Genomic DNA, 27,660 nt, shown 5'->3' with positions numbered 1-27,660 from the left:
TGAAGATCACAAGCCGTTCTGATCTGAGGTTCCCCAAATGCCGGTGAGAACTTCTGATTTCTGTAGTTTACGAGAATGGAGGTGCAATCTGTTTTCTCTGCCAGTCCAGGATGCTTGAAGACTTTGGCCCAAGACCTAGAATGATCTCATTTTCCATGACAAATGCGGATTTGCCCTTGGATTAAAGTACTTTTTCTGGGAGGCTTTCTGCACTCTGTGTTCAACAAGCGGTATGTGACAGGCTGCTCCCTGGATGCACTTCTGAGGCTGATTCTACAGAATTGGGAAGGGCGCAATAAAGCACTTATCAGTATGTGTTTCTGTACTGCTCAGCATCTTATTTACACTGTTTGTAACCTGTGCACAGTACAATTGGTGTGTTATTTTCACAAAGCATAGCTTTGCTCTGGACCATAGATGCATGCTATATACATATTATGAGTGAGAAGGCTTGTATGAATGGCATACAAGTTAGAAATCCTTTAAGTGAGACAACATGCCATATGTAATCTTGCATGCCTTTTGCCTTATATGGGTAGGTGAAGCAGGGCATAGTGTGATTTGCCCCAAATCACCCACCAAGCCTCCACGAATGAGTAGAGACTTGAACCTGGGTGTCCCACATCCTAGTCTGACATGCTAACTAGACACGGGCACAAAAACAAACCACATTTCCACGAACCAGGAACCAGGAACTTCCATGAACTCTTCCCAGTTCATGAATCAGTTCGTGGTACGTGGAATTTCAAACATTTGGGCACCGGCTGCTGAAGCCGGTGCCAGGCATTTGAAACAGACAGCCCATTTCTCCTGTGCTTGTGGCAGCAGGAGAACGGGGCTGTCAGCTTCACTCACCCCGCGCCGGTTTCAGCCCATCGGCTGAAACTGGCACAGGGTTTGTGAAACTGACAGCCCTGATCTCCTGCCACCTGGGCAGCAGAAGGCAGCTGTCAGCTACACTTGCCCTGCATGGGCTTCAGCCCATGGGCTAAACCCGGCGCAGGTTCTGTCAAACTGACAGCCGCGTTCTCCTGCCACCTGGGCGGCAGGAGAAGGAGGCTGTCATGTTCACTCGCCCCACATAGGCTTCAGCCCATGGGCTGAACACAGCACAGGGACTGTGAAATTTACAGCTCCATTCTCCTGCCACCCAGGCAGGAGGAGAAGGGGGCTGTCAGCTTCACTCACTCTGCACGGGCTTCAGCCCATGGGCTGAACACAGCGCAGGGTCTGTGAAACTGATAGCTCTGTTCTCCTGCCCATATCAAACTGACAGCCCATGCCGCTCAGGCGGCAGGAGAAATGGGCTGTTAGTTGGACAGACCCCACGCTGGGTTCAGCCAATGGGCTGAGGCCGGTGCAGGGTCTGTCCAACTGACAGCCCCCATTCTCCTGCAGCCCTGGGTGGCAGGAGAATGGGGCTGTCAGCTTCACTCACCCCACACCAGCTTCAGCCCATTGGCTGAACCCAGCATGTGATCTGTGAAACTGAAAGCCCCATTCTCCTGCCAGTTGGGCAGCAGAAGAAAGGGGCTGTCAGCTTCACATACCCTGCACAGGTTTCAGCCCATCAGCCCAGCACCTGAGCAGCAGAAGAATGGGGCTGTTAGTTTCACACACAAGCAGTGGAACCATCCTGTCTGGCTTTACAAACCACTGAGGACTCTCATGATCCGGGCCCCAAAAGTCGCAGAGTTCATGGAAAACGTGGTCGCATGAACCACATTTTCACGAATCATGAATCGGCCTGGTTCATGCAGTTTTTTTGTTTCGTATTGTGATTCGTGCCCACCTCTAATTCTAACCATTGTACCACAGTGGCTCAGAAAGAACACAGGAATTACCTTTCCCAAAATATCTACAATAGATTGACAATTATAACAGAAGACAATGTACATGGAGCAGTGAGATAGGGAGGGGGGCCATAGCAGGTTTGACTACAGAGTATGGAGAAGATTTAGTGCAATCTATCCAGAGGACTCAAATAGTTAATGCATAGTTTGCTAAAAAATGTAGCAGATGGTTTCTCAGCAATCAGCGTGTCTCAGGCAAAAGAAATTTCTCCCTTCCCTTAATGTATCAACCTCCTCACCCCATTGTGCAAGTGAGACATACCACTCAAGCCTCTGTACTACAACTGCATAGTGTTTGAACGTAACTTTCTTTCGTCATTGCTATATGAATACATTGTTGGAACTAGAGGAACAAAAATGAAGATCCATCCTCACCTTAAGACATGCCTACTGAAGCATCAATTAAAGCTTGATTTTCTAAAGAGAAGTGCCTGACTCCTTAGGATAGGCCAAGGAACCTACATAGAAGGAGTATGCAGTTCAGGGAAATCAACATTATGATATGGCACCATAACAAAGGGAGAAAAGACCATGGCAATAAAAGGATTAAATGCAGGGTATCACAACAGTTCCTAAAAAAGCAGAAGTAGTTAACCTCAAGAAGGTTCACTAAAAAGAAACCAGTTAATATATTAACACTTAGTGTTGGAAACTTCGCAGAGTGGATAAAACACAGCATAATAACACACCATATGCATTTCTAAGAAAAAGTTTACTTCTAAAAGAAAACAAAAACAGCTTAAATAAACTCCATCTTGTTTCTTTGTCCTCTCTTTGTCTCTGTCTACTGTTTTGCCTTTGTGCAGGATATCATGAATATATATATCAATTAGCCAACAGTCAATCTTAGGGTAACCTCATTTGTAATAAAACCTCACCCTTCTGGTGGGGGAAAGGTCTCTTCTAGACCTAATTGGCCATATGCTAAACTTGCTATCATTAGCTCTCAGAAACTTCATGATAGAAGGGATGACACTTGCAAGACCCAACACTTAGACGATAAACGTTTTCGGTGGCTGTGATCTATGATGGACTCCCCTTCACTCCCCCACCGTGATACAAATTTTCCTGCCAAAATTCAGTTTGCCTGCTTTGGGTTAGCAGCCTCATGTAGCATGTTAATCTTTGTGGTTTGAAAGTCTGTCCCACCCTGACAGTCAGGTAAAATTTTAGCTTATTAGCTCAGCCCAGGAACTTGATCGGGAGAAACACTTGAGACTGTTTAATGTTCTAAAGGAAATAACAGGTAGGGTTGAATAGTCAGGGAACGAAAGTGCTGAGATAAAATTTTGTTGGTAATATACTTTGAGTAACAGGTAAAATAGTTTCCTTGAAGTTTAATTTCTTATATTCTTGGTTCTTAGCAATTAGAGGTGATTTACTTAATATTTAATGTTTTTTTCACAGTTTCCTATGACAGTTCAAGTTTCCTGAAGTTAGTTTAAACTGTTTTCCCTTCACAGCAGACCTGGAGTCCTCCTCAGAGTCCAACTCCCTTTAGAAACTGGACAGGAATTAATCATCTTCTCCTAAGAGGATAAAACCCTTCTTCTTTTGGCTTGAAAGGGAGTATAACCTACTACCCAATCACTCTTGCTAAAATACAATCCCAGTTCTATGGTGCCTGTGTCAAGTGGGGTTCAGTTTCTGCTGACACTTATACTAAGAATTCTTAGTTTGAATTCTTCTTCAGGACAGTGATGATACAATAAATGCAAAAGTTTACTCTTCCCTCACTCCAGAGGGGAACTTCTCTGACCTTCCCTGTCAGATTTATTCACAAAACACCTTTTGAACAATCTTGACATCAATTGTCAGTCCTTTAGCTGAGTTCTAACTGACCAATCAGAGAAGAGAGAGAAGCTTGCCACTCAAGTACTCCATTAACAACAACAACAATATTCAATTTATATACCACCCTTCAGGACAACTTAATGCCCACTCAGAGTGGTTTGCAAAGTGTGAGCTTCCATACACGGCTGGAGGAGTCACAAGTTTTTATTTTTATTTGTTTAAAACATTTCTATGTCCCCTTTCCACCCAACTTATGGTTCACAAAGTGGCAAAGAATCAACACCATTGAAGCAAGCTTTTGAAATCTATACTAAAAACAATTAACCAAAAAACATGCACACTTATAACATATACAATGTGTTGCACTTCATATTTTCATACGGGTACAATCATTCTGAGGAATTAAAGTAGAAATCTGTTAAAACATACCATATGCAGTTGTGATGTCCCATACAGTTAAGTTCTGAAAATTCATATTAGAAAACCTATGCTATCAATAGTGTGCCTGAACTGAATCTGAAGTTAGTGTGGAGAATATCTTTAGGGCAATGTAGATGGTCCATTTAAAGTAATGTAATGTTATAGAACTTTTAGCAATTGATTGCACACTGTTTGAAGTAGCAAATTAATGTACCAAATAGCATACATGGGAATACTGCTTGATCTGATTTTACAAAAAGGAGGCAATAAAGAAAAGTCCTTTCTAATTTCCTTAATGGAATTTTCTTTATTGTTCAAGAATATTTAGGCAGAGGAAAGAGTTGCATTTTCATTAGTACAGTTTTAATTTCCTAAATGGCCATATTGCTCATCTATATGTGGCTACTAAGAAACGTGCAACCCAAAATACACATTTTAGAAGTCATTATAGGAAAGTGGTGATTACCTTAAATGCACGTTGTGCGCAAACAGCACAGATCGGTACAAGCAACAAGAGGCCAAACCGAGTAACTTGTGATAAGAAAGCAGCATATTAAAATGAATTTTTCTCTTGTGCCACAGATCCAAAACTGATGTTTCTTTATTTATAATTTGCAAAATACAAATGTGGAGGAGAGGGCCCATGTATCATATCTTGATAGGAGTTTTATGGACAGAAATGAGTTAGTCAGAAAATAGAAAAATAAATGGTACTCCTCTGTGTGATATCTAGCAGCAACAGTTGAACCCTTCAGTGGTTAAAATAGAAGACTATTTTTGCCTGCATGGACAAAATGAGTTATCACAGACAGATTCTTCTGGGAGCCAACACTCCAGAGAGATATTTCATTTGATAAATGTCTGTGAATGCATTGGAGCCTCACACAATTGGTTCTTTGAGAAAGCTGAGGATTGTGGATTGCGGATCTCAAGAGGGTCTTTAAGCAGAGAACAGATGACCACCTGTTACAGATGCTGTAGCTACATGTACCAGCACTGAACAGGGGCCTGGACAAGTAGGCCTCCAAAATCCTTGCCAAACCTATGACTCCGCTATCAGTTATCTGTTATTCATATATTAGATAGACTTTACATATGTTGGTCCCTCAAAAGATGCCTTTCGGTATGGCTTTCAGTTTTTAAAAATAAAAGTTAACTCTATACAATTATACATGTTTTGGCACAGTAGCTTGCCTTGGGGTGGATCCAGCTATCCTCCAAGTAGCCTTCTTCCAGCCTAAGGAGACTTTGTCCAGCTTATGAAGTTATTCCTCCAATAGAAGAACCACTAAGTGGAAAGAAAGCTTCAAAAGGAAAGCTTCAAAAGCTTAAAATAAATGGAGCGGTAGGAGTGGTGGGATACAGGTAGGATTTCTCTGCACACACTTTTCTTTAACATGTTACAGTCTCTCCTATTAATATTACGGAATGTATTTGGTGAATTTCTGAATGCCACCATGAACTTCTTGGAGGTTGGGAAAGATACAAATGTAATCCGTAAATTCCTATTCCAAGGGTAAAAGGCTGTGGACCACTCTTGAGTAAGGACATCAGAGTTGAAAAGACATGCATATCATTATAAGCATTAAGGGAATTTGTCTGTAGGAAGAGATGTGCAACACTTTAGAAATGGGTAGAAGTCACCCATGGGCACTTGGAAATCCTTTTCACTGTAGGTCTGCAAACGTAGTTGGTATTCAGATGTTTCTACCTAAGAACAGAATGTAGCGTATGAAGCTGCCCTTAGTCTCAGCTGATTAATGTAGCTGATGATCAAATTAAGATTTGGTAAACAAAATCTGCTGCAGCCTTATTAGGGCTGATTATGTCTGTCTTTCCTTTGCATTCATTTAAGAATTTCTAAGGAGAGAAGGGAATAAAAAACACATAAATTCCAAGCATCTCTTCACGGTTGTCACTCATCATGTGCTGCCTGTACACCCATTTTAACAAGAGGGTCTCTTTTTCCTTTCTTAAGAGGCACTTATAAACAAAAAAAGGAGTTAGGTTGGTGATGCATGTTTGTGTACTCACGGTTGCTGTGAAGTTGTCAACCAAAATAGTTTAGATTTAAATTCTCCTTAAGAGTAATTGGAAGAGAACATCTGTGCCCTCCAGAAGTTATGACAGTATGAAAGTAGCTTCCAAAAAAAGGGCACAGGCAAAGCTTGTTTTAGGAACAGCTTGCTAATCAACCACAATATGGTGACCCAGTTCTCTGACAAGCCAGCGTCATTAAACTTTCTTATATCCAGCATCTGTGTTAAAAAAAGAAAACAAAGCCCAAAGAGTATATGCAAAAGAATTGGATGTGCATACATTAAGTGAGCCACAACCATCTGCTGTGCTCGGCAGTGAACGTGATATTTCGTGCCACTGACCAGTTCATTGGCCAAGTAGATCCAGTGAAAAGGGGAACCAAAAACATGCCACTTTGCTGGCAAAAAGTAAACTAAGCATTTGCTGTTTCTCATGTGTAGAGATAGAAATATAGGGAAATTGTTGCTGTATTTGACCAAGAAGATCATAGATGATGTCTGACATACCTGTGAATGTATATCTACTGGGGGTGGGTGGGTAGATGTGTAGTTGCTTTCTGGCCTCACTGTGTCTTTGCTATACTTTGTTTGGGTTGAGCGGTGTTATCAGTTCAGCTGAGATCAAGCATCTGGGAACCAACTGACCTCGAAAAATCAACTCTGCATCTTTTCCAGGACATTCACTATTCACAGCTCCATACCAACTTCAACTGACTGTCATTTGAACTGAGGGGGGGGGGAGGAGATTGAGGGTATAACTTCTCTGGGAGGACTTTGCTTTGGCATTCCAGGCAATTACTATGTACATTGTACTTCTAGGGAGCAAATCTCTAATAAAGACCTTTATCTCATACAGCTGTGTTTAGAGTGAAGAGTCTGAGAGAATCCCCTAGCCAGGCCTGACAAGAACAACCTTGGAGAGGGGCACGAAACAAAGGAGTAACATAATTGCATGGCCTTACGTAGATTAGAAGAGCCATCTAATGCATATCAATAGATAGAATATGTTGAGGCCCGGTTGCCAGGAATGTCTGCAAATAACACAGAAGTTGGACATAAAATTCAAGGTTGGGTCAAAAGACATGTGAGATACTTGTAATCACTAATTTTATATAGACTTTGTTAAGGAAAAAATAGCAAAAACTGAAGAATTTCTGGGTCCAGTAGCACCTTAAAAACCAACTAGATTTCCAAAGCCTGAACTTTCCAGAGCCAGAGGTCCCTTTGTCAGAGAACCCAAACCTTGCTCTTCTACTACAGACCAACATGGCTACCCACCTGAAACTATCTAACAATTTTTATACTTTTTATACTTTTAATGCTTTAAATATAGATGCTTTAAATATAGATAACTTTGTACAGTGTTTTAAGTTATAAGATAGTTTGCCAAGAATGTGAGCCCTTATCAAGCTGGAAAGCTAGTTATTGTTGAAAGATGGTTCTGAAACCCGATAAATATGAGAAGCTAAATTGATTGGAACCTTCTTCTTAGAAGGGGCTCCTCACTTGTGATCTTTGGGGCAAGATACTTTTTTAGACTCACGTAATTGCTCTCCTTTAAATATCTGTGTAGTTATAATAGACAGTATGATTTTCTGTTGATTGAGGTAATAATAAGAATGCTGAATAATCATGTTAATAAAAGCTTAGAATGGAAGCAGAGATTCTATAATTGTATTAAATTGTGTACAATAGCCAGTAATGAACCCAAAGATATTATTTGAGGTCTTGCCAGGTGTTAGATTTTATATAGGAAAGCTACATAGACACTCAATAGGCCACCACACCACCCAAACTGAAATAGGCTTGACCCGTCATGAGCTGGTTGAGAAGCTGATGAGCCTCTGTGCATGTGCAGAGTTCTGGCAAGTGGATGAACAGAAGACTCGTGGGTGAAGCTTGGACACAGCTTGATATAACCAAATAAAGATCTTTATTGTACCACGGTCAACAAGGGGTTTGCATAACTGGAAAAACTATCTGAAATTATACACAAAAATTGCAGCTCATTTAAAGCAGCTTCTGGGACATGGAATGAAATCACATTGTAACTGGACTCTCCAACCAAAAGTTTGCTTCAGACCGTATTTTCCAGCAGCAGGCAAGCACTGGTCTTGCCTTGCAGGGCAACAGCTTGTTTCCCTGAACAGCATTCACCTTTCAGATCCCAAGGAGAGAGAGACTTTACATTATTAATTATCTCTGTTGGAGGGAAGGGGGAATGAGACCAACATGCCTAAGTGCATTCCCCCCTCCCCATAGTTACATGGGAAGTGGCATTCTCTGCCTCCCTGCCAATCCGATTCTCACAAGAGGAAACCCCTCCCCTCCTGTCAACTTTGGAAATGTTTGGAAGGGAAACTTCAATCATATACGGCAATTTGAAAGACACTTCCCTGTGAGTAAGCACATGGCACTTACATCCGAGAACACCCATTTAGGATTGCTTCCTTAGTTTTTTTTTTCTCATTCAAACAGCAAATATGTACCGGCTCTGCCCTTTCAAAAACAATCCTGCTTGCCACCACAGCAAAAGGAAAACTTACAAGGAAAACTTAGGCCTGTTGGAGGAGGGGATTCAGCTAATTGTTCTGAGCAATGAGAAGACTGGCAGTGAGAATGTCCCATTTTGCATAGGAGCACTGAGCATCTAAAGGAAGGATTTGGATTTATCCCCCATTGTAGGAACAAAGTACAAGAAGACATAAAATCAACAGGCAACGGAAGAATGCAAAGGTAATAAGTTACTGGCTTTATAGAAAAAGGAAAAAGTGAACTTGTAGCAGGATTGTTTTTAATGCTGCTGCACTACACTGATTTGAGCACACTCCACTGCTCCACCCACCTTTTACGGTTCTGATGTTGTTGTTGTTGTGTGTTATTGTGCTTGAGGAAAAACTCAGTGGATCAATGGTTTAAACTAGGAGGGAGTCACTGCCCAGAGCCCCCGAGGATGAGCGGTTTATAAATTGAAGTAATAAATAATAAATAAATAATGGTTGATGCTCTTTTTGGTTAAATGTGAAAACAGTTGCCCTAGAGCCTAGTTTCCACACCCTCACCCCTTGAAAAGAACAGCATGAATTTGCTCATGTGCCGGAATGTAAAAATTCCCACCTTCAGTCTTAAGTGTCTCCAGTCAATGGATCTCTGATAACCAAATGGATGAACATCTGTGTATGAGATCTTACAGGTGTTCATTTTCCCAGCTGGAATAGACATGAGTAGGCTAGGTGGATCAGCATCCTGACCCAAGCATAGAGAAATTTCCTATATTCACTGTTCAAGATTAAAGAAGGTTGTGAGTGTGGGATGAGGGGCTATTTACACACAACAATATTAAACACAGGTCTACAGGAGTTACACAGAATTAACTTTTAGATTTCGAAGACGTTCAGATAATTAAGGCGAGGAGAAGGAAGCAAAGCTCTTAATGAGAGTTCAATTGATTATTAGCAACTATTTTTAATCTGAAAAATCTTACATCTGAAAGTTGAGGCCAGGAAAATCTCTCTCGAGCTGGGGACTACCGGCAAGTGCTTATCCGCAGAGTGTGATGCCCTCCAAGAGAATCAAACCCCAAACAGAACAGGTGCGAGCTGGCACGGGCTGACCCAGAACAAACTAGTAATGTAATGGAAGTATTCCGGAACTCTGCAGAACTGAAATGGAAACTTTCTTGGAGTACGCTCCTACCTGCAGTACATGCGTCACAAGAATATATGTTGAAGAAGCAGAGCACAAGGCTATAGTTAATACGAGAAAGAAATCCAGAAGCCTAATCTCTAACTGTCCCTTTAGAGTTAACAACTAGTACCTGAGGCGATCCCCTGCCAGAAGTGGTGTCCAGCACTTGGGAAGGTGAAGGCAAGCCTGCCTTTAGGGCCCACCATACCCCTTGACACTAAACCCAGCCCAGAATAGGCTGCAGGCTGCAGAGTCTTTTTGTACCCTCTCTTCCAAAGGTGGAGGAGGAGTTCTCTTCCTCTGATAATCTTTACTTTAAATCATTCAAACATAAGAAATTATTTTTTCAAGAGCCAGTTTGGTGTAGTGTTTAAGTAGCAGGACTCTAATCTGGAAAATCAGGTTTGATTCCCCACTCCTCCGCTTGAAGCCAGCGGCTTGACCATACGTCAGTCACAGCTTCTAGGAGCTCTCTCAGCCCCACCCATCTCTCAGGGTGATTGTTGTGAGGATAGTAATAACCTACTTTATAAATGGCTATGAGTGGATGTTAAGTTGTCCTGAAGGGTGGTACATAAATCAAATGTTGTTGTTGTTATTCGTTTTGTCTATAGTCTATCTTTCGCACTGGGAATTAAGGCCCATTATAAATGTGACAAGAACAAGTCAGTCAATCAGCAAGTAAAATACAAAGTATGATAAACAGTTATCCTTATCAATTCCATGTCAACAGTCGTTTGCTGTTTGTAATTAAGGGAATTTATTCATTTCTGAATCCACAAACCCAGGATTTGATATTTTAAAAAAATAAATAGGAGTCTTCACAGATTCACAGAGTGGGAAGGGGCCATACAAGACCACGGCAATACAGCCCGGAAAACCCACAACAACCATATGATAAAAATTGTTCAACAAAATAATATTGTAGGGGGGGGACAGGTTATACAAGTCAGATTAGATGAGTCAGGCAGTTAATGAGCAGAATACAAATTATAATAAAACAATTCAGTTTGGCAGCAACGATTCTACATGAAACAAAATAATGTTGCGGGGATCAAAGAATTGGAAAGAACAGCACGAGTAAACAAAAGACTAACTAAGGCAGTGGAACAATCAATGTTTGTGAAACATATTCCTTACATAAAAGAACTTAGGGTGACAAGAAACAGCATTATTACTTCGTAACAGTTATCCTTATCAATTCCATGTCAACAGTCATTTGCTGTTTGTAATTAAGGGAATTTATTCATTTCTGAATCCACAAACCCAGGATTTGATATTTTAAAAAAAGAGCTTCTACAAAGTACAAATAAATAGGAGTCTTCACAGATTCACAGAGTGGGAAGGGGCCATACAAGACCATGGCAATACAGCCCGGAAAACCCACAACAACCATATGATAAAAATTGTTCAACAAAATAATATTGTAGGGGGGGACAGGTTATACAAGTCAGATTAGATGAGTCAGACAGTTAATGAGCAGAATACAAATTATAATAAAACAATTCAGTTTGGCAGCAACGATTCTACATGAAACAAAATAATGTAGAATTGGAAAGAACAGCACGAGTAAACAAAAGACTAACTAAGGCAGTGGAACAATCAATGTTTGTGAAACGTATCCCTTACATAAAAGAACTTAGGGTGACAAGAAACAGCATTATTACTTCATAACAGTTATCCTTATCAATTCCATGTCAACAGTCGTTTGCTGTTTGTAATTAAGGGAATTTATTCATTTCTGAATCCACAAACCCAGGATTTGATATTTTAAAAAAAGAGCTTCTACCAAGTACAAATAAATAGGAGTCTTCACAGAATCACAGAGTTGGAAGGGGCCGTACAGACCTGCTAGTCCAACCCCCTGCCCAATGCAGGATGAGCCTAAAGAATCCCTAACAAAGATTCATCCAGCCTCTTCTTGAAAACTGCCAGTGACAGGGAGCTCACTACCTCCCTAGGCAGCTGTTTCCACCTTGGAACTACAACCATGAAAAAGTTTTTCCTAATATCCAACTGGTACCTTTCTGCATGTAATTTAAACCCGTTGCTTTGAGTCCTATCCTCTGCTGCCAACTGGAAAAGCAACTTGCGCTCCTCCAAATGACAGCCTTTCAAATATTTAAAGAGAGTAACCACGTCCAACCCTCAATCTCCTCTTCTCCAAACCAAACATTCCCAAGGCCCTCAGCCTTTCCTCGTAGGGCTCAGTCTCCAGACCCCTGATCATTCTCGTCGCTCTCCTCTGCACCCTCTCAATTTTCTCCACATCCTTTTTGTAGTGAGGCCTCCAGAACTGCACACAGTACTCCAGGTGTGGCCTGACCAAAACTGTATAGAGAAAGAGACTATGACCTCCTGTGATTTCGATGCAATGGCCCTTTTGATACAACCCAAGACTGAGTGTGCTTTTTTTGCCACCGCATCACACTGACTGCTCATATTTAGTTTACAGTACACTCTTACTCCAAGATCTCTTTTGCATACACTACTGCCCAGAAGTGTATTCCCCATCCTGTATTTGTGCTTCAAATTTTTGAGGCCGAGATGTAATACTGTGCACTTATGTATGTTGAATTGCATCCTGTTCACAACCACCCCCTTCTCTAGAGTATTCAGGTCTTGTTGAATTTTAACTCTGTCTTCTTAGGTGTTTGCCACTCCTCCCAATTTGGTATCATCAGCAAATTTAATGAGTAGCCCATTTACCCCTTCATCCAGATCATTGATAAAAATATTGAAAAGTGCCAGGCCCAAAATTGAGCCCTGCGGCACCCCACTGGACACCTCCCTCCAATCTGATGAAACGCCATTGATCACCACTCTTTGGGTGCGGTCCTCTAACTAGTCCCCTATCCACCAAACTATCCTATAGTCCAGTCCACAGTTTTCCAGTTTACCCATTAGAATGTCATGGGAACCTTATCAAAAGCTTTACTGAAATCCAGGTATATCACACTGACAGAGTTCCGACGATCCAGTAAGCTCGTCATTTGCTCAAAGAAGGAAACCAGGTTGGTCTGACAAGATCTGTTGGGGACAAAACTATGTTGACTTCCCCAGATCACTAAGTGGTCCTTCAGATGCTTACAGATCAATCCCTTTAAAATCTGCTCTAATATCTTTCCAGCAACAGAAGTCAGACTGACTGGCCTGTAGTTTCCCGGGTCATCCTTCTTCCCTTTCCTAAAGACTGGGATGACATTCACTCTTCTCCAATCTTGTGGCACATCCCCAGTCCTCCAGGAGGCCTTGAAGATGATGGACAGAGGCTCTGCAAGTTCTCTAGAAAGTTCTTTGAGCACTCTTGGGTGCACACTATCTGGCCCAGGGGATTTGTATTCATACAGTATAGCTAGATGCCTTTCCACAACCTCTCTGTCAACTAGCCCACCAGATGTCCTGTCGTGTCTAATACCATCTCAAGATGAGCTCAAGTTCTTCAGGGAGAAAACAGTGGCAAAAAAGTCATTAAGCCTGTCTGCTTTTTCTCTGTCCTCCATCAGAGTTTCTTCTTATACTACCAACAGTGGTCCAATTGCCTCTTTTACCTTGTGTTTGCTTCTCACATATCTGTAGATGTTTTTCTTATTGTAGAGAGCCCCCCCTGGCCAAGACCCAGCTCATACTGAGATTTGGCTTCTCTGATGGCTGATCTGCAGTACCTAGTAACCCTCATATATTCCTCTTTAGAGGTCTGTCCTTCTCTCCATTTCCTGAACATTTCCTTTTTCTCCCTTAGCTAATTCTGGAGCTCTCTGTTCATCCACATCGGTTTCTTGGAGCCCTTACCAATGTGTCCGTCTTTCTGGGATAGTGAGGGTTTGAGCTTGCAAAAGCTCATGTTTGAGAAGAGCCCACCCTTCACTCGCTCCTTTCCCTTCCAGCTCACTCCTCCATGGAATGACTCTCATCAAGCTTCTGAGTTCATTGAAGTCGGCCCTACAAAAAGGTAACCTATGAGTCTGGCTACGAATTTCTGTGTCCCCCCACAGCAACTGGAATTCAAGGAGGACATGGTCACTTCCCCCTAAGGTCCCCACCTCCTTCACCCCATCTACCAATTCTTCCCTGTTGATTAATATTAAGTCTAGTATGGCCGAGCCCCTTGTAGCTTCCTCCACCATTTTGAAAAAGGAAGCTATCAGTAAGGCAGGTCACGAAGAGACTTGTCGCTTTGCTGAGCCTGTCTCCCAGCACACATCAGGGAAGCTGAAATCACCCATAATTATAAAGTTCTGATGTCTGGATACTCTACCAATCTGTTCAAGGAGGGCAGCATCCATTTCTTCTCTGTGGTCAGGTGGTCTGTAGCAGACTCCAACAACAATAGCAATTGTCCTTCCTCCCCTTATTTCCACCCATATTCTTTCCACCGGGCTGTCAACCACATTCTCCAGAACTTGCTGACAATCAAGCCTTCTCCTCACATACAATGCCACTCCTCCTCTTCTTTTACCCTTCCAGTTTTTCTTCAACAACCCGTACCCATCCACTACCACATTCCAGTCATGGGAATCATCTCACCAAGTCTCAGGAATTCCTACTATATCGTAGCCCTCTATTTGCAAGAGAAGCTCAAGCTTGTCCTTCTTATTACCCATACTTCATGCATTGGTATATAGGCACTTGTAGCCTTGTATCTTTGTTTGAACTGTCCTACTCAGGTGGGTCCCCGGTGTTATCACTTCTTCATTGAAATCCCCTTGTTGATCGTCCCCTTCCCCTTGTGGCATCAGTTTAAAGCTCTCTAGATGAAGCTGTCCAGGTTCTTTCCAAACATTTTCCCCTGACCTTGAGAGGTGAAGCCCATCATGTGCTAGAAGGCCTTCTCTAAGGAAACTAATCCTGTGGTCCCAGAACCCAAAGTGCTCCTACCAACACCACCACCTGAGCCAATGATTCACCTTGAGTATGGTCTTCTCCCTTTGAATTCCTCTTCCTTTGATAGGAAGGATAGCATCATATATGCCTTCTGCATATCTGCCATGAATGTATATGGGCTCTGCCTCTGGTCTCTGAGAGTATGGGAAGTTCTTTATTGCTGCAATGCCAGCAGGTTATCTCGCAAATGTTTACTTTCTCTTTCTCGCTCTGCTGAGCCAGTGTCCTTGACTGCTAGCTGAAACTGGCTCGAAATGTATTCTTCTTGAGACCCAAAGATAAGGTCATCTTTCTCACTGTCTGCTCCAAAAAAAGTCTCACTCCACCCCCACCCCCCATTAATGGTCCTCTTTCCCAAGGCGGGTAGATTCCCTTTAACTAACATTGCTAGCCCCACATACGTCACTTCTGCCAATTTCACCTGCCGATGCACCTTGTACTGAATGGATCTCTAATAAAGTTACTTCAACTGGAACACCTGTGTGTTAACTATGGAGAGAATTTGGGCATCTAACTGCCAGGGACTGATATTTTGGCAGAAGTCACTATTTCTTCTGGGATCAGAACCACGAACAAGATCACTTGCACGATGGTGAGTTATTCAAAGGCGGGAAACCCCAATGACCCAGAGGACCCAACAACCTACTCTAAAGACCCCACCAGATGGTGTGGGCTCAGTGCTGCGGGTGTGGCACTGACACAAGCTGAAAGGAACCCTACAAGGTCCACGGGAGTGGAGTTACGATGGGAACAAGCAATTAACCTGGAATTAGGGTGACTCCATGGAGAGGGAGTGACTGGACAATCTGCATGCAAACTGATGCACAACCTCAACCTCCATGGGAGAGATCTGGGGGCAATCCTAAAGAGGGCGGTTAACCATCTGAGTTGGTTAGTGGCCACCTTGCAGGAGTGCATTCCCCAAAATTCGGTGAGTCAGCCAACCCGAAGGCATGGTGTTTAGTCACAGTATGGTGGATCTAGAAGAGCTTCTCAAGTTAGAAGAAGCTCCTGCCAACCTGATAAAATCTTTAAGAATGGAGGATAAATCAGGAATTACCGAGAAAGAAACCCCCTCCTCCCGGGACTGACAGTAGGACTTCCCAGGCATCCTCAGCTGCCAGTCAGAAGCCCGGCCATCCTGCCACTCAGAGGCACTCCGTTTGGAGCACCACTACAACCTATACCACCGGATCAACCCTTCCCCTCATTGCCACCACAAGGGATACCAGTAGCATCGGGGGACTGTTTATCCCACCACCCGGAGGTGTACCGATGGGAGTGCCATTGCAACCCATGCCACCAGTTCACCCTCCCCCAGTTTGGCCACTAATGAGAATGCCAGCCGCACCAGGAAGGGTCTATCACGCAATAATGCCCCAGCAGGGGCTACAGAAATTGCAGGCACGATTCGAGGGGGACCCCAAAGGACTGGTTTACTTTATAGTGCAAGCCATGGAATTTTTTCGAGAATGGGGACACCTTTTCCCAAATGACCCAAGCCGGGTAAGCCATCTAGGATTCCAGTTGGGGGGTCGGGCAGCTAAATTGTATGTCACATTATATGAGGCCAAGGCCCCAGAGATGCAGAATCTCGAGGCATTTGTACGAGCATTGAAGGCTCAGTTTGAGGACCCACTGGAAGGAGAACAGGCCCGGATGCAACTGAAGCCAATACAGCAAGGAAACCATCCAGTCCATGAATATGCTACAGAATTCAGGCAGTACACAGCGAAGGTGTGTGACTGGTCTGAAGGAGTCAAAACCAAATTTTTACGGGCTGGCTTAAACCCAGACTTGGTGGCCAAAGCTTTGATGCAAGACAATTCAGCTGTCCTATTGGGATGGATCCAGCTTGCCTGCGAGGTCAAAAACTGAGACCAGGTGGTGAAGCTCATAAAGATGCAGCACCAGTCAACAAACAGAAAGCCTCCCATAGGACCGGGGAGAAGAGAGAAGAAGACCTTCAACCTACATTCCTCAGACACAGAGCAAGATATCTGAAGGAGAAGGGGATGTCTACAATGTGGAGGAGTTGGCCATTTCATTGCAGAATGCCTGGGGAGCAAGACGGGATGGATGGAGGGAAGCTGCTCCGAAGAGTCGGCAGCCCCACAAGCCACCAAACCATCAAAAGGAGCTCCTAGAAAGATAAGCAAAGTAGCAACTGGTCTCAACACTACAGAGGGTTCGAGTGAGGAACCCTCAGAAGAAGAAGAAACTCCTGACCAGCCGGCGGGAAACACCAGTGACCTGTCGTGAGGAGGCCCCCGGCGATAGGTCCCGCAGGAGCCACCACCGACTGAGGTGAGACCAAAAGGACCCTTACTTTACATGCCAGTGACTGTAATTAACCCCCAGCAGGGGACCCACATTAGAGCGCGAGCCTTAATTGACTCTGGGTGCACCCAGGACTTAATTGCCCCAGCTCCAGTCACAGGGTTGGTGCGGAATATGTGCAAATTAAACTACCCCATTGTATTTGAACAGATGGGGATCCTGAATGAAAGGTGTCCCGGACAATGTAGTAAAAGAGTTGGTCCCAGTGGGAATAGGGAACCATTGGGAAGCCAGAAATTTTGTAGTAAATGACGCCACCAAATTCTAATTGGTGTTGAGAATACGGTGGCTATGTGACCACAACCTGTATGTGAAGTGGAAAACTGGAAAACTATGCTCTGCCGGGAGGGGGGGATTGTGGAAGTCATGTATGGAACCCAGAGTGGAGACCTAGCACATCCCCCCGAAACTGTTCTAACTCAGGAAGAGATGGAGCAAATTCCCCTGAATACCAGGACTTGAGACATGCATTTGGCGAGGAGGAAGCAGACGAACTCCCCCCCCCCCATAGGGCTATTGACTGTGCCGTAGAATTAATCCGGGGTCAAAAAGTGCCAAAGGGAAAACTCCACTGAATGAGCCCAGGAGAGTGCGAAGAATTGTGTAAAATCATTGACAAAAACCTGGTGAGAGGATTCATCCGCCCAGCTAGCTCCCTGCATGCAGCCCCAGTACTGTTCCGCAAAAAGAAGGATGAGGGGTTAAGACTGTGTACTGATTATAGGGGGATTAATGCTGTGTCAATGTCCAATGCTTACCCCATCCCCCTGTTTAAAGAATTGTTGGGAGTGGTGTCTCAAGGGAACGTTTTTTTGAAACTGGATTTACGAGACACATACTTCCAAGTGAGAATAAAGGAGGGGATTAAAGACATTCCTGATGATTGTTGTTGTTGTTTATTACTTTATATTGGTATGTGATATTCCAAGGGTAGTTTAAACAGCATCATTATTTTTGCTGCGCTGTATTACTGCTAATCTTCCAGCCAGGTATTGGGTCTGGTTGCAGTACTTGAGAGCCTCCCTGTCTTAGGCAGGCAGCAAAACCTGTGGACAATCACAAAAACATGTTAGATTTGGATTTTATAAGGGCTCAGAAAGATGCTTTAGTGAAAGGACAGGGACGGTAGACTATACTACTGTATTCTGTTGGCTGATGTAGTCATGCTTCTACTGGATAGTTTCCACATCATTTAATATGTCATGTCAAATTAATTTTGTTTTCAGCAATGTTTCGTCTCTGTATTTGCAATTATGCTTGTTTTCAAATTTCTGCAATGCATATCTTGTTCTGTTTATTGAATGCCCCAGCTGTTGATCGTATTGGCATACACTGTGTAGTCTGCCTTGAGTCTCTGGGCCAAGCTACACATGACGAATGACACTTGAACGGCAAGTGGATTGAGTGGAGGGCAAGTGAACAGGGAGAAATACACTTGCCGTTCAAGTGTCATTCGTCATGTGTAGCTTGGCCCTCAGTGAGAAAATAACATATAAGTAAGAATCACACACACACACCCTCTTCCTCAATAGATGCACAATAATTGAACATATGCCCCACAGCTAGCACCATGTAGAATTCGTGGTGGACTTCCAAGGTCAAACGGGTGGAAAACTTGTCTCAGTCCTCCATTTGTGTAGACCAACAGGGTCAGCCTCTGGCAACTCCAGTTAAAAAGATCAGATACCAGGTGATGTGAAAGATCTCTACGTGAGAATATAAAGAGCTGCTGCCAGTCAGGGGCTGACTCAGTAGCCCTCTACCCTACACAGGACCCCCATGTGAGCTAACTGAATGCATGGTGAGCAGGAGTGGGTACAAGCATGCTGGCTCCACTCCAATGATCACAGTATTTATGCATGGAAGTGTACACACTTACACTCTCTCCCCATGATTAGGGATACTATTTTTGGGAACATATGTATGGACAGTTCTTCCTCATATAGGTGCCATTGTCACAAGCTGGCGATCACACTTACTTGTTCCCATGCTCTGGGTGTGCTCAGTCAATGTGTGAAGCGATGGTGTCAGTCTATGGAAAGCAGGATACTCTGATGTAGTCTCCCACCCCTTGCAGCAAGAAATCCAAGGTCTCTTGAGTCAAAGGTTCTTTATTGAGAGAATATATATTCAGAAAATACAAGTGTCCATAGGTTATCCAAAGGCTAAGGTAAGCTTCTGGCTGGACATAGATCTCTTGTTGAGAATGACGTAGTAAGGGTTTGCTACAGTATATCAAACCCTCTAAATCATCCCCCACCCTTGGTGTCTACCCAGCTGGTACAGAAGGTGGGAAAGAGAAAGGAAGGAGCTGTCCCAAGGCCGTTGTGGTGAGCCATCTCAGATAAGGCTGTCTTGGGAACCAAGCCGCTCTTGCTAATACACATACAGAAACATTACTAGAAAAATACAGCAAGCAAGCAATATGGAAGGACTATGGGCAACAGACCTGACAGATGGAATAGGTGATATCTTGGACATTGGGGGCGGGGCACTGCATATATCTCTGTGTGTATGTGTTTCTCTTTTGCTAAGCAAGCTGCTTCTCTTTGTCTAAGGTAGGAACACCTCATGATTCCTTCTCTCTGTTTCCTTTGGGAGATTCCCCCTTCTTGCCTGTCAGTCCTTGGCAGCTAGTTCCCCAAATTCTCCACAGTCAACACACAGGTGTTCCAGTTGAAGTAACTTTATTAGAGATCTATTCAGGACAAGGTGCTCAAACAGTGGAATTGGCAGAAGTGATGTATGTGGGGCTAGCAATGTTAGTTATAGGGAGTATTCCTGCCTTTGGGAAAGAGGGCCGTTAACAGTAGACAGTGAGAACAATGAACTTATCTTTGGTTCTCAAGAAGAATACATTTCAAGTTAGTTCCAGTTGGCAGTCAAGGACACTGGCTCAGCAGAGCGAGAAAGTAAACATTTGCAAGATAACCTACTGGCATTGCAGCAATAAAGAACTTCCCATACTCTCAGAGACCAGAGGCAAAGCCAATATACATTCATGGCAGATATGCAGAAGGCATACATGACAATGGCCTTCCAAAGGGTAAGGATGTATTTTTCAAACCTGCCATGAAGGCCTCATCCACATACCCACATGCAAGTGCGATGCCAGATTAGCTGGCCGTGCCCAATAAGAAAAGATCACTTTTATACTAGGACTCTTTCTTTCTGCTCCAAAATATTGCCATTAATGGAATCTACCTCAACAAACTGTAAGTTCTACTTCCTGTTTGGGATCCATGGAGGTCTAACGCAGCTCCACTTGTGGAGCTGACCGGACTGCCGTTTTAACCGGCCGGCGGGGTGAAAATAGCCCGCGGCCGACTGCTCTCAGGCGGGGAGCAGGCAAAGAACGCTCAAGACCCTAGGGTGAGCTAGATCTCGGACGAGGGGGGGCTTTACACAACGAGTCTCCCCCCGATCCTTGAGGTCCCACCTTGCGACGGGTCGGCTATAATCTCTGCGGCAGTTTTGGGGCCAATTCGGCTGGCATAAGACCTACATACCCAAGCATCGATTGGGGGAAGAAGCTGAGAGGAGAACTTAAAATCGAAACAGCGATTACAACCCGAGAAAAGTGAAGAGAAGGTAAAGATCATTATCTTCTGAGACGGGACAGATTGATAAAAACAGAGAGGAAAAAAAGTAGATTTTTAAACTGCAACAGACTAGTGAAAAGGAGGGGAAGACTCGGCAGGAATCGAATTTAAAAAGAGACTAAGTTTAAAGAAGTTATTAAAGAAATGGGACTATTGTTTTGAATACCTGTGGCTTTGGAGCTGTGAGAAAAAGACACCATCGCGAGATCTGCTGTGGGAAGACGGGAGACAGGAAGTGCGTAATAACAATAGAGTGGCTGGAGAGAAGCGGCCCTTGCTGGAGGGCAGGAAGTAGGGAATCGCCATTTTTGAAAGGGGAAGGGTCGCGGCTTCAGCGGAAGAGGAAGTAGGCCATCTTGGATTACAAAATCATAGAGAAACCATAGAGAAAAGACGCCCGACATTTTGGACTCTTTAAAACTTAATTTCTATAAGAAGACCGGGACATTTAAAATAGAAAAACGTTAAATTTTACGCCACGGAGTTAAGGAAGAGAGCGGATTCGTGGGAGCGAGCTAAAGCAAGCCCCACGATGTCAAAAAAAGAGTGGCAATCGGCAATAGAAAACCTGGATAAAAACCTGGACAAAAAACTTTTAGATATGATTAAAGAACTTAAGGACACGAAATTGGAGCTGATAAAAGAGGTTAAAGAGGTTACACAGACAGTAAAATCGGAGCTGTCAGAAGTGAAAAAAGGTATGGAAACAATACGAAATGAATTACAAGGAACGCAGCAGAGAGTTAAAACAGTAGAAGACGCGATGGAGAATTTAGCAGACACGCAACAAACAGAGATGAGATTGGTGAAGGGGAGAATGTCAGTTGCAGAAACTAAACATATGGAGAAGCAGCTACGTTTTCGTGGCTTGCCAGAAGTGGAAGGAAAGTCAGCGCAAGAACAGATGACTGAGGTGTTGGCTGAGTACCTGGGGAAGGAGGAGGAGGAAGTTGTGGCTATCCTAGATGTGGCATACCGTGTGAATTCGAGAATAGCAACCCAGAGGAAACTACCAAGAGATGTGATTGTGCAGTTTACAACACGAAATATGAAAGAGAGGATTGTGACAAAACAGTTTCAAGATCCATTGGAGATTGATGGCAAGACGATTATTATAATGAAGGAACTGCCCAGATCAGTGTTACTGGACCGGAAAAAATATAAAGTGCTAATTCAGATTTTGAAGGACATGAAAATCAGGTACAGATGGGAGTTACCGGAAGGAGTGTCCTTTGAGTTTGGAGGGGCCAAAAAACGCATCAGATCTGAGCGAGAGATGGAGCGATTTATTAAGGACAATGAAAAAGACTTACCAACAAGATCATGAGTATGGAGTGTAAAGTATTATCTTGGAATGTAAATGGACTAAACTCACCGAATAAGAGGAAAAATACTTTTCACTGGCTACTAAAACAAAAATGTGACATTGTTTGTTTGCAAGAGACCCATATCAGAAAGCAGGATGTAAAATATTTAAAATCTGGAAAATTGGGCAAAGAATATGTAGCGGCCTCCAACAAGAAAAAAAGAGGAGTGGTGTTGTACATAAAAGAGGAGCTACAGCCAAAATTTGTTATGAGAGATGTGGAAGCTAGATTTGTAGCAGTGGAATGTATTTGGAATTTAAAGAGAGTGTTGGTAGTCGGACTTTATGCACCTAACGGTGCAAAAGAAAGCTTCTTTGAGGATTTAAGGAAGCATTTAGACGATCTTGCATACGACCAGATAATTCTTGCTGGAGACTTCAATGGAGTGACAGACTTGGAACTAGACAAAAAGACTACAACGGCACAAAAGAAAAGAGGACTATTACCAAAGCTTTTTTTTGAGTTGATTCAACAAGAGACTCTTGAAGATGTATGGAGGAGAGAATATCCTAAAAGCAGACAGTTTACCTTTTATTCTGCAAGGCATTCTACATTATCAAGAATTGATATGATCTGGGCCTCAAAAGACTTAGCATTATGGACTAAGGAGGTAGAAATAATGCCTATGGTAGGCTCAGATCACAACCCAATTATGTGGAAATTTGGAAAAAAGAGAAAAAGGAAAGCATGGAGAATAAATGAGGACTTGTTACAGGAAAGAGAGAATATGGAAATACTGAGAAGAGAGACAAAGTTTTTTATACAATACAACGTGAATAAAGAAGTACCAACCAATAAAGTTTGGGATGCTTACAAGGCGGTTGTAAGGGGCATACTAATGGACTTAAATGGTAGAGCAAGAAAGAAGAAAGAGGAGAAAAGGCAAGAGATTGAGGAGAAAATAAAAGCCAAAGAAATACAGCTAAAAAAGAGACCAGGGAAAAAGAAGGTATACCAGGAAATTAAAATACTTCAAGAACAGCTAACAGCAATGAGCAATAAAGAATTGGAGTGGAATCTCAAAAGACTGAATCAAAAAGCGTTTGAGGGTGCTAATAAACCTGGGAAGTACCTGGCATGGCAATTGAAGAAGAAAAGGGAAAAGAAGATAATAAATAAAATTTGCGAAGATAACAAAACGTATTTGGAGCAGGCTACCATTAGTAGAGCCTTTTATAAATTTTACGCTAAGCTGTATAATAAAAAAGAAGTAAACAAAGAATCAATAGCGTCATATTTGGAGAAAACCAAACTTCCAGAAATCTCGGAAGCTTGGAGAAATAAGTTGAATAGTGAAGTAACTGACGAGGAAATAAGTAAGGCAATACAATCTGCAAATCTAGGAAAGGCGCCAGGGCCAGATGGACTTACGGCTAAATTCTATAAGACAATGGCTAATGAACTGGCACCATTCCTAAAAGAGGTGATGAATGGGGTTTTAAGGGATCAAAGGATTCCAGAAACTTGGAGTGAAGCGAATATATCATTGATCCCAAAAGAGGGCCAAGACCTGACTAATGTGAAAAATTATAGACCTATATCGCTACTTAACAATGACTACAAAATTTTTGCGAAGATATTGGCGGAGAGATTGAAGGGGTGGCTCTCGGAAGTCATAGAGGAGGAACAAGCAGGCTTTTTGCCAGACAGACAAATAAGAGACAACTTAAGGACAGTGATCAATGCTATTGAATATTATGACAAGCGTTGTGACAAAGAGGTTGGTTTCTTCTTTGTTGACGCTGAAAAAGCGTTTGACAATTTAAACTGGGACTTTATGTTTGCCACTATGGAAAAGCTACAATTGGGAGAAAGATTCATCAGAGCAATTAAGGAAATTTATAGAGACCAGACTGCAGCAATTGTGGTGAATGATGAATTGACCAAGAAATTGACGATAAGTAAAGGAACAAGACAAGGTTGCCCGTTATCTCCATTGTTGTTCATTTTAGTATTGGAGATTCTGATGATACAAATACGTCAAGATGATGAAATTCGTGGAATAAAAATAAAGGACTATTCATACAAGGTCAGAGCATTTGCGGATGACATAATGTTAATTGTAGAGGACCCATTGGAGAACATGCCAAGAGTGATAGATAAGATCAAGGAGTTTGGAGACTTGGCAGGTTTCTTCATTAACAAAAAGAAGTCAAAGATATTATGCAAAAATATGACTAAGCAGAAACAACAATTGTTAATGGAAACAACGGATTGTGAAGTAACAAGTAAAGTGAAATATTTGGGAGTCGAATTAACTGCAAAGAACATAGATCTATTCAAAAACAATTATGAAAAACTATGGACTCAGATAGAGAGAGACTTGATTAAATGGAATAGATTGAATTTGTCATGGTTGGGCAGGATTGCAGCAGTTAAGATGAATGTGTTACCAAGAGTAATGTTTTTGCTACAGACAATACCAATCATCAGAGACTCCAAACAATTTGAAAAATGGCAGAGGAAAATATCAGATTTTGTTTGGGCAGGCAAGAAGCCTCGAGTGAAAGTGAAAGTTTTACAAGATGCAAAGGAAAGAGGCGGAATGCAACTGCCCAATCTGAGACTTTATCATGATGCAATCTGCCTAGTTTGGTTGAAAGAATGGATGACATTAAAGAACAAGAAACTATTAGCCCTAGAGGGATATAAAAAAATATTTGGATGGCACGCATATTTATGGCATGACAAAGTAAAGGTCAACTCGATGTTCCTGCATCACTTTGTTCGGAGAAGTCTATACATAATCTGGAAGAAGTACAGAATTTATCTACAAGAAGGAACCCCTTTGTGGGTGGTTCCATATGAGGTGATAGACCCGAGAGCTGTTGATAATGAACAACAATGTTTAACGTATAAAGAAATAACTAAAACTGAAGCATCCAAACTTAGAATAAAGACACAAGAGGAACTATCACCTAACTACGATTGGTTCCAGTATAGACAGATCAGAGACTTATATAATTCGGACTCTGTAAAGGGAGGTATACGAATAGAGAATTCGGAACTAGAGCAGACCCTTCTTAAAGAAGATAAGAAAAGAATATCCAAGGTATACCAAGTACTGTTGAAGTGGTATACCGAGGATGAGATAGTTAAAACACAAATGGTGAAATGGGCTATAAACTTTAATAAAGAAATAACAATGGAGGCATGGGAATACTTGTGGAAAACTACAATGAAGACAACGACATGTATTAATATCAAAGAGAACATTTATAAAATGATCTATCGTTGGTACATGACACCAAAGAAGATTGCGCTAGGGAATTCGAATACTTCTAATAAATGCTGGAAATGTAAGAAGCATGAGGGCTCCCTCTATCATATGTGGTGGTCGTGTGAGGTAGCCAGGCAGTACTGGGGGGAAATAATAAGAGAAATGAGTGAAATTTTACAATTTCAAATTAATAAGAACCCAGAACTCCTGCTACTGAACTTGGGAATGGAGGGAATTCCAGCCCAACACAGGACGTTGATATTTTATATGACAGCAGCAGCTAGACTTTTGTATGCGCAAAAATGGAAAGTACAAGAAGTGCCAACTATTGAAGATTGGACTTACAAATTGCTGTATATGGCTGAAATGGACAAGATGACAAGAAAATTGAGAGATCTGGACTCAGGGCAGTTCAACACAGACTGGGAGAAGCTGAAACAATACCTGGAGAAGAAATGGGAGGTGGGAGGAAAACTGTGGCAGTTTGAGAACTACTGAAGTATTGAAGTAGAGGGGGGAGACTTTACCGGGGGGAGAAGAGATAAATGTGAATTAATAAGCAGTCAGATTAATAGATTGACATATATATAGATATATATAGGTTAACAAACAGAACATAGAGAAAATAATTAATTATAAGGACTAAATATAAGGAGCGATTAACTAACAATATTTTCTTTTTTTTCTGACAAGTTTTGTACCAAACTGAATGTCTGAAGATATAGATGGGTCAAATTGATTGACTACGTGAGGAGAGATATATAGAACTATTATAAAAAGATAGAATGAGTAATATATATAGAGAATAAGTCAAATTGTTTGATATAAACGAATGTATGATCTATATGGTTTATGATATATAGAAATACCTGAAATTGAAAAATTGGGATAAATTGTTTATCTAAGATGGAAACAAAGGCTTACAGTTTGGGCATATAATGTTAAAAATAGTTAAGGATGTACTGCTTAGAATAATGGAGAATATATATTTGTTTTAGATAGAGGAAGCTAATAAAAGTAAGGGAAAGGGGACAAAGGGTTGGAAAGCTGTTGGAAGTCAACAAAAAGGGGGGGGGAAAGGGAGGGGGTTAGAGATGAAAAAATTGGGGAAAATTGAATGTAAATGTGGAAATAATGGATTCTAACCCAATAAAAATTTTTCAAAAAAAAAAAAACAAACTGTAAGTTCTATCTTTTCAACAATTTGACTGCCTGAGGGTTAATTATTGGACATTAGGGAAAACGCTTCTGAGTAACTCTGCTACCACTCTGCTACCAAACAAAATATAGCTATTTCTTGTACAAAGGGATCATTGTAGTGACCTGGTATAAGGCAACTTCATGTGTACACTTGCAATATGATCTTGCAAGTGTACGATATGATTTTATGCATCATTACTTAGGCATGTCCTGCTTGTTTATAGTCCACCTTTTTCACTGAGGGCCAAGCTACACATGACGAATGACACTTGAACGGCAAGTGGATTGAGTGGAGGGCAAGTGAACAGGGAGAAATACACTTGCCGTTCAAGTGTCATTCGTCATGTGTAGCTTGGCCCCTAGATTCCAATCCCCACTTCTGCCATGGAAGCTTGCTGGGTGACCTTGAGCCAGTCACACCTTCTCAGCCTCACCTACCACACAGGATTGTTGTGAGGATAAAATGGAGGATAGGGGAATTATTTACACTGTCTTGGATCTCCATTGGGGAGGAAGGTGAGGTATAAGTGAAACAAATAAATTGTGAACAGCATCCTCAGAACATCCAAAACGTTGCTTTATTTTATCTAGTGTTCTAAACTGGATTGCAAATACTTTGTAGCTGCTCGTTCTTGCATTCCCTATTGAGAACTATACAGATAGAGGGAGAAGCACCATAGGGGAGAACGGTGGGATATCAAAGCTCTAAATAAATAAATAAATAAGAGAGGTTAGAACCTGATTGAACTGACACCCAAATTCTCCATAGAAAAATGCAAAAGCTTTATCAAGTCCAAAGCTGGTGGGTCGTGTTCAGCAGAAGCGTTATACCTCCATGTTCTACTCTTAGGGCTGACTGCAAAGAGGTTGGTCAGGTAGAAATATAGGAAGTTTGTGCCCCAGATAATCTATTTATTTAATACTGAATTCAAGCGTTGTTTTTTTTTTAACTTTAGATGTGACATTTTGTGCTATTATGAAGTAAGGCAAAGCTGTAGTCAAGCGTGATAAGAAAGCTGCAGCCCTAGCCACAGTACAAAGTTCTACTTGCAGGTTTGAAATAGTTCTGCACTTGCGGCCGCTAAATCCCTCCCCAGTCTTCTCTAATTGCTGCATAAAACGAGGTGATCTGCCGTAATGAATAATCATAACGAAAGAGCCAAGAAGCATGCCTTTCCATTCCCTTCCTAACTCCGTTATCAGCGTCACTATCATCTCTTTGCACATCCTGCCTATTATTGCAGCTGTCAGAGA

The sequence above is a fragment of the Eublepharis macularius genome, chromosome 3 (assembly GCF_028583425.1).
Source record: "Eublepharis macularius isolate TG4126 chromosome 3, MPM_Emac_v1.0, whole genome shotgun sequence".
Classification (NCBI taxonomy): Eukaryota; Metazoa; Chordata; class Lepidosauria; order Squamata; family Eublepharidae; genus Eublepharis; species Eublepharis macularius.
The sequence above is the reverse complement of the archived record's forward strand: the minus strand, read 5'-3'. Positions refer to the sequence as shown.